This window comes from Alligator sinensis, unplaced genomic scaffold (genome assembly GCF_000455745.1).
Source record: "Alligator sinensis unplaced genomic scaffold, ASM45574v1 scaffold2050_1, whole genome shotgun sequence".
Lineage (NCBI taxonomy): Eukaryota > Metazoa > Chordata > Crocodylia > Alligatoridae > Alligator > Alligator sinensis.
The window spans coordinates 17,053-24,980 of record NW_005843574.1 but is presented as its reverse complement, the minus strand read 5'-3'; the positions used below and the strand labels follow the sequence as shown (position 1 = coordinate 24,980).

General features: G+C 45.1%; 1 long non-coding RNA gene across 1 annotated transcript; it reads left to right on the top strand.

The window, feature by feature from the left end:
- Positions 1-856: 856 nt before the first annotated feature.
- Positions 857-7,682, top strand: LOC106723330. Its single transcript, XR_001359226.2, has 4 exons — positions 857-878; positions 4,536-4,623; positions 5,812-5,918; positions 7,210-7,682. It is a non-coding gene; the product is annotated as an uncharacterized LOC106723330 (long non-coding RNA).
- Positions 7,683-7,928: the final 246 nt, after the last annotated feature.

Genomic DNA, 7,928 nt, shown 5'->3' with positions numbered 1-7,928 from the left:
TCCTACCACACACCAAGTCTGGGCAGTGTTCAGATCAGCTCAGTCATCTCAGGACACTTCACCTCAATATAAACACAAAAATGCCGCACTGGACAGATCATTGGTCCATCCAGAAGGTTGCAGGTGTCTTCCAGCAGTAGATGGGTGGGAAGCCCTTTGCAAAATGTGGATCCTACCACACACCAAGTCTGGGCAGTGTTCAGATCAGCTCAGTCATCTCAGGACACTTCACCTCAATATAAACACAAAAATGCCGCACTGGACAGATCATTGGTCCATCCAGAAGGTTGCAGGTGTCTTCCAGCAGTAGATGACATGTAAAGGGGAAGAATATTGAAATAGAAGAAAACCACGCTGTTCTCTCCCCTGCCCCTCTCCCTCTGCAGCTCCCAGATGAGCAGGAATTGTTTTTTCTCTCTCTCTTGCATATCTTCCTAGGCTTTCTCTTTTGAACATATCAAGTTGCCAACAAGTGTCCTTGTTAGGCATACAAAAGCTGAGGATGTTCATTGTCATACAGCTTTACAACTGTAAATGCGACCTTTCATAAGACCCCATGCTTTCTTTTCTCCTACAACCATCCCCAGATATCGCCAGCAGGCATCTCAGCAATAGTCTTTTGTTCTGAAACCTGATGCTGCCACATTGGTAATTTGCCAGTGATAAGCTAAATCAAAAACACAATAATTGCAAACAGAGAGAGGAAGAATTACAGCATTTGGAGGGTTGGCACACTTGACACACACATGTTCTGTCACTAGTAAGGGTCTCAGATACAGAAGATACTGCAAATGCTCCCGGCGGTCTGAGAACTGTATAAAAGGGCTCACAGGTGTGGGTTTTTAACCGCTTCCCTTCTTTTCTCTTTGGTGAGCCAGGTATGTCGAATTCAGCTTGATCTCTCACAGATATTTACCTTAAGTTTAAAATTTTAAAATTTATCATCCTCTTCAATGGTTTTCAGCAATACTTATGGTCTTTCTCTTGGTTTTCTGCCTTTGTTGCCATTGGTTTGTTGGCAGGAATTAGGGAGCCACAGGTGACAATACTTATGGTCTTTCTCTTGGTTTTCTGCCTTTGTTGCCATTGGTTTGTTGGCAGGAATTAGGGAGCCACAGGTGAGGTTGGCATTTCAAGGGAATTTGGGACACTAATGGCCAGTAAGGTGTCCAGGGCCCCTTATGTTAAATGAAGAGACTCAAGCTCCTCGAATGCAAGCCAGGCAATATGGTCAGCCACTGCAAACTGCAAAAGACAGGGAGCAATATCCACATCCTACCACTTTCCCCAACTGGGAGGATTCCCCACAGCCCTGGCTTTGCTTAGTATTGTGGGATCTTAACTGAAAACTGCCTAAGGCTGAATCCTTCCTGCAATGCAACAAGCATCAGGGGTGCAATCCACCTTTGCCCCCAGATCCCAGTGGCAGGAGACACAAAGTGGAAGACTATGGTTCTGGGGCCTGAAGTGAATGCACATTCCCAACGTCCCAGGACTGTGCCTGGACCATTGGGTCAGGGACTGCCTAGGCCTGGACTAAAGGCTCCCTCCCCCACTCCTGCTGCAGCTACCCCACAGGGGCCTGGAGCCTGCTTTCCAGCCAGCATTTTGCAGGCAAAGAAAGTGAGAAGGCTTCAAAGCTGTTGTTTGGGGGAGAGGCTGAGGGCAAGTGAAGCAAAGTGATGAGGTGGAGGAAAGAAGAGCAGCGACGCAGGCAAAAAGGAGGGCTAATGTCAGCATTTCCCTGCTCCATCCCCCAGTCACTAGAACCCTACCAGATTGCCCTGAGAGTCACACCCAAGTTTTGACCCTTGATCCCACCAGAAATGCAGATGTGACATGTCTCCTCTGCTCCTCTGCTCTGTGTGTCTCACGTTCACCTCCAGCACATATTTGACAGCTTGGACATGACTGAAGCCCTGTCTCACCAGGCCCTCCTCCCTTAGAAGGCCACCATATAAGTGTTGTTGCTATGACCGAGGTGGAAGACTGATTCTGCGTGGTTGCTGCTGGTCCATACCCGCATCGTGGTCTCATACAAACAGCCCTGGAAAGCACTGGCCCTGCTAAATCTAGTGCAAATATCCATGGCACTGGAACAATGTGGACATGAAAACCAAGATACATATTCATGGCTGACTGAAAGGACATGGCTTGTAGCAGAGCTAAGTACTCAGTACCTCCATTGTGTGAACTTAGCATTGCTAAGCATGATTAAGTCTTCTTCATGCTGTGCTGTCATTTAAAAGGAAACCTCTGCTTCCCTAGAGTCCACTTGCAATCCATTGCAGACCACATGACACAGCCACAGTAGTGTAGAAGGGGTTTGGTGTCAACAGGGATGAGATGCTCTTTTCTCCTTTTTTTCTAACTTGACACTTGACTACAGAAACTGCAGGTTGGCAGCCACAGTAGTGTAGAAGGGGTTTGGTGTCAACAGGGATGAGATGCTCTTTTCTCCTTTTTTTCTAACTTGACACTTGACTACAGAAACTGCAGGTTGGCAAAGCTACCTATTGCCCTCCTTACCTGGTGCTTTACCTCATGTGATATTATTCAGGCAGAAAAGGAGTAAATAAATAGATGAAAGCAGCTTGGTACGTAAAAGTCAGCAGCTGCAAAGAGAGAAGCACTCCTTGTACAAATGGGCCAGGCCTAGAATCCTGGTTGTGGCCGTTTGGAAAACCTTGGGAGTATTTGCTCTCTCCCCTCTATCCCTGTATACTCGAGTTCTTCTCTGCATGAAAATTACTCTGCAGAATAATATTTGCACCCTGGGTTCTTTTCCCCTCCGTTCTTTATTTGCAAACCTGCTGATGAAATTCCCATCTGTGCAGAGCCCAGCACCCAGCATGACTCAATTCCCAATGAAGTCCTACACAGAAATGAAAATCAGCCCTGGATTATGTCTGTGTGTATGTCTGTGTGCCCTTTTCTTTCCTCCTACTCAACATGGGGTGCTAGCTGTTCTTTCTCATATGGAGCACCTGGTCCTTTTCAGATGGACTCCATGACTGATAATAATGCGCTTTCTACATTCGAGAAAGTTAATACCAGCACTCAAATCTCTCCAGCTATTGCCACCCTGGTTTGGTTAAATGCATGTCAGTATTAAGGCAAATCCATGCTAAGCAGAGCTGATCTCCAATCCTGCAATGTCAGTCAAAAAGGAGAATCCCGGGGCCTGCCACGGGCCTGTGTCTTCATGTCTTTGGTGGCAGTGGTGCCCTTCTCCATTTCTCCAGAACTCAGATGTGAAAAGTTTCCTCTGGTGCATCTACATGAGATGCTAAAAGCGCAGAAGACTAATTGTACTGCACATTAGTGCATAATGGTGAAAGTCAGCCTAATGCATTCATGCACAGTAGCATTAAACCCCTGCACATTGGGGCCACTTAAAAGATGTGCACCAGCGTTACTGTAGAGTATTGCTGATTACCACACATTAAGTTAGTACCTGTTAATACAGGTACTAAACTTAATGCAACTAATGAAAGCATATTAATGCACATGTAGGCATTGCCCTTTCATGTTGCGTAGTGATGCAATGACCAAAGCCTTAGGCTCCTTATCCCAGGAGGATGGTTCAGTGTGACTGGCTTTAAGATCTTTATGTAGATAATGAGGAGACACAGGTGCCAGTGGGGAGGGATTCAGAGAATGGGGAGATGGTAGGCAACCCCTGGGGACCATCAAGGCAGCCTACGAGCAGCCCACCAATAGGAAAGCTGAAGCACAGGTCTTTTTTATTCTTATTTAAATTTGGGAGAATTATTCTCTCCCTTCCTCCCTCCCTCTCTCTCTCTCTCTCTTTCTCTTTCAAGATCCCTAGAAGTTAAGTGCTGTGTTATGTGTCACCACTAGCAGCTGTCACCTGTGAAGTCTGAAATAAAATTGTTTGTAAAAAAGAGAGAGAAATCAGGCACTGGTTTTAAAATGCAATTCAGAAAGCTCCAAATTCCAAGGCTACAATAACATGTGACCTAATTAAAGCTTAAAAATGAGTGAGCTTGATTTGCATATTTAAAATGTCTCTATTGCTACATACAGGGGTGTCTTCCAGTAGGAAATTATGAACTTTGTAATGAGGTAATGATCACTACCCTGTAACAGCTTTAATGACAGTTAATGAAGCACTTTTATTTTCTAAATTCTGAGATTTTAGAATCTCCATGGTGTCTGTTATTATCCCTATTTTCAGCTAAACTAAACTGTGACAGGATGAGGTGAAGTCATGTTATTGCCAGTATATTAGTTAACAAATTTAACATTTCTGACTGCTACACATGAACCTGCAACTGAGTGAGGCCTGTGAGATTGTGTTGCAAGATAACTTTATGCTATGTGCTATTAAATATGTTTGGCATTTTGAATTTCTAAATGTGTCAAGACCAGGAGTATAATTATTTCAAGTCCATGTCCATGTTTTGCTTTCATGCCTTTTATTGTTTTGGGTTGAGCTTCTCCTGGTCCATCTTCTCTAGTGAAAAATGACCAAGTACATCATCTTCTTTCACTTTTCCTTCTTTGTACAGGAAGAGGAGAATTCTGCTGAAGAAAAAGCAAGTCTGAAGTTTTCTCAGCTGCTAGCAGTGATGTCAAATACACAGGAGATAGTACAAGGTAGAAAGTTTTAGGACACTACAGGTTGCTCAAATAAAAAAAAAATCTACTTCTCCTTTGCAGTTGACAGTTTGTAAAGATAAAATCTTAATGGGAAAGTCATGTTCTCCTTAAAACATCCCACTAGTTCCTCTAGGACTGTAATAGTAAGGGCTTTGCTTAATGATCACAACAAGAGTTTTGTATGCTGACTCCATAGTAGGCCGGTATTATAGCACGTAGCTTCTTGGTTTGTGACTGAACCATGAGCCTAGATAGTAGCATGTAGTAATGCAGTGGAACATGGTAAACACCAGGTGTGTTGGGTCACAACTCATCCCCAAATTCTTAGCTTGAGATAAGAGATAACCAAATCCTTAGTTCGAGATAACATTATTTACTCTAGACTATATAATAGAGTGGTGGGATTGTCAGAAGAGGGGATGGCGAAAGCGAAAACCCTTCTCTAAGGTACAACCCAGCATCTGAGTGACTCTGAACACTCTGAACATCTGAGTGTATGTAGGGAGCTATGGGACACACCTTCCCCTTCTTCCTTCCTTTCACTGCTTTGGCTCTTTTGGGTCTTCTGTGGCACTGTTATAAAAAAACCTAAATTTATGGAAATGTTCTTGAAGATTTCAATGTCAAAATGTGTAGAAAACAGCCTGTTAGTGCTGCCTTTGTGGTCAACAGTGAAAATATTGGCTTCTGTTGTGAATCAAATTCAATGCCCAGTTCAAAGTGCTGAAGAATTTCCCCCCGCAAAAGAAACCTTGATTTTCAGCAAACTTTCCCCTGCCTGCTTGTGGGACACCTATTAAGTCATCTCCATAAGGCTAGGAATGTAGTTGTCCCAGAAATGTTTAGGATGGTATATACATGCAGTGTGCATGTGGACTACCGGGAGGCAGGGGACAAAATTAATAATCACAAGCAACCAGGAAAACAATTATTGCAATGGAAGGCGTGACATCCAAACCAGAATGTTTTGCATCTGAGAAGGGAAAAATGGGTGTTTTGAATGCACCACGACATTTCAGAAGCTGTATAAAAGGACATGTAAACCTGTGCTCGTTACTCACTTCCCTTGCTTTACTCTCCGTGGTAAATCAGGGAAGTCCAACTCAACTCAATCTCTTTTACTGTGGTGATATTGTGTTAAACAATCTATTAACATTAGGACTGTTTCTTCTACATATACTCTAGGATGTTTTTGTGTAATAAGGAGCACTGAAGAACTGCCAAAGCTTTCCAAGGAAAGGCAGCAATTTGACAGACGCATGGGAATTCGGGATTCTCACTCTTCTTTTTTAGTATGTATTGGGTGTTTAAATCATTGAGACTGACAAACTTCACACCCAGCTTTCAACTTAGTTGCGCTCAAACCAAATTGCACAGTGCATCCTTTCCAAGTGTTCTTCCTGCTTTCAGAAGCAAGTGGTACTTGGTATTATTAAGGACAGGACAAAGATTAACAGAATTTCTGTTCTGATGCACTGGTTTTTTGTGTGTGCAATTAGAAATGAAAGGATAAGGGGGCTGGAGAGGGGCTGGTCAGCAAAGCAGCTTAAGGGGACTGGAGCAAGGGACAGAGAAGAAGAACTGAGTCCCAACATGTGACCAAAAGCAGAGGGAGTAGGTCGTCACATCCCTGATTTTGGCCTTTCTATGACTGTCTTTACAACCATCACTAAAGTCTGGGTCTTACTGCACGGCACCTTCTGCCATGCTCAGGGTCTTTCCCTTGTTTTTGGTGCTTTTGTTCCAGTTGTTGGGTTGCTGGGATTAGGGAGCCCACAGCTGAGGCTGGCAATTCAAGGGCATTTGGGACACTAATGGCCAGAGTGAAAGAGTGACCAGTTGAGGTGATGCTGTGCCATGTCTTGTGCAAAGTGTAGGTGTGTGCAGTCAGGAGTGACAATCTAAATCTGAGTTAGGTGTCCAGGACCCCCTTAGATCAAATGAAGAGACGTCTAATCCAAACCAGGCAGCATGTTCAGCCTTTTCAAAGCCTGGAGGATATGGAGCAATATCCAACATCCTGCCTCTCTCCCCATCTGGGGTGATTCCCTGTGGCCCAGTCTTTGCCCAGGATTGTTGAATGCACAACTGGAAACTGCCTAAAGACAAATCTTTCCTGTAGTGCTACAAATATCAGTGGTGGAATCCACCTTTGCCCCCCTAGATCACAGTGGTCAGAGAGAGAAAGAGGAAGATTTGGGTTCTGGGTTCTGAAGTGAATGCACATTCCCCACGTCCCAGGACTGTGTCTGCACTATTGGGCCAGGGGCTGCCTAGGTCTGGAGTAAAGGCTCCCTCCCCCACTCCTACTGCAGCGAGTCCACACAGCCCTGGAGCCTGCTTTCCAGCCAGCATTTTGCATGCAAAGAAAGTGTGAAGGCTTCAAAGCTGTTTTTAAGGGCAAGTGAAGCAAAGAAATGAGGGGGAGGAAAGGAGAGCACCGACAATGGCAGAGAGGTCCCCTCCAACTCCCACTTCTGTGTCCCTACCAGATTTCCCTGACAGTCACACCCAAGTTTTGAGCCTTGATCGCACCAGTCCTGCAGGCGTGTCATGTTTCCTCTGCTCCCTGCTGTGTTTCAGGTTTGCCGCCAGCACACCAAGATGATTGACAGCCTGGATACGATCGAAGACCTGTCTTACCCGGGCCAGTCTGACTGTTTTCCCCACTACTGTAGAAGGCCACCATATACCTGTTGTTGCTGTGACCAATGCGGAAGGCTGGTTTGGCATGGTTGCTGTTGGTCCATACCCCGCTGGTGGTGCTCTAAGGGCAGCTCTGGAAGTAGCTGTCCATGCTAAATCCATCTCAAATATCCATGGCACTTGGAGCAACGTGGACATGAGAAGCAAGATACAGATTCATGGCTGACCCAAGGGACGTGGCTTGGAGCTGTGCTAAGCACTCAGTACCTCTAATGTGAGGGCTTCACATTGCTAGAAGCCTCCCTCCCCCATACATGTGGCCCTTTGAAAATCCTTGGGAGTATTTGCGGTCTCCTCTGTATCCCTTGTGTGTCGGTATACTCAATTTCTTCCATGCATTAAAATTACTGTGCAGCATAATATTTGCCTCTTTGGTTTCTTCCCCTCTCTCTTCCTTATTTGCAAACCTGCTGGTGATATTCCTTCCCGTGCAGATGCCCACACCCAGCATGACTCAATTCCCACTGAACTTCTATACAGAGATGAAATTCAGCCCTGGAACATGTTTGTGTGCCCTGGTCCTTCCTCCTACTCCAGATGGGTGTTTCCTATTCTTTCTCGTTTAGAGCACCTGGTCCTCTCATTTGGTCTCCAAG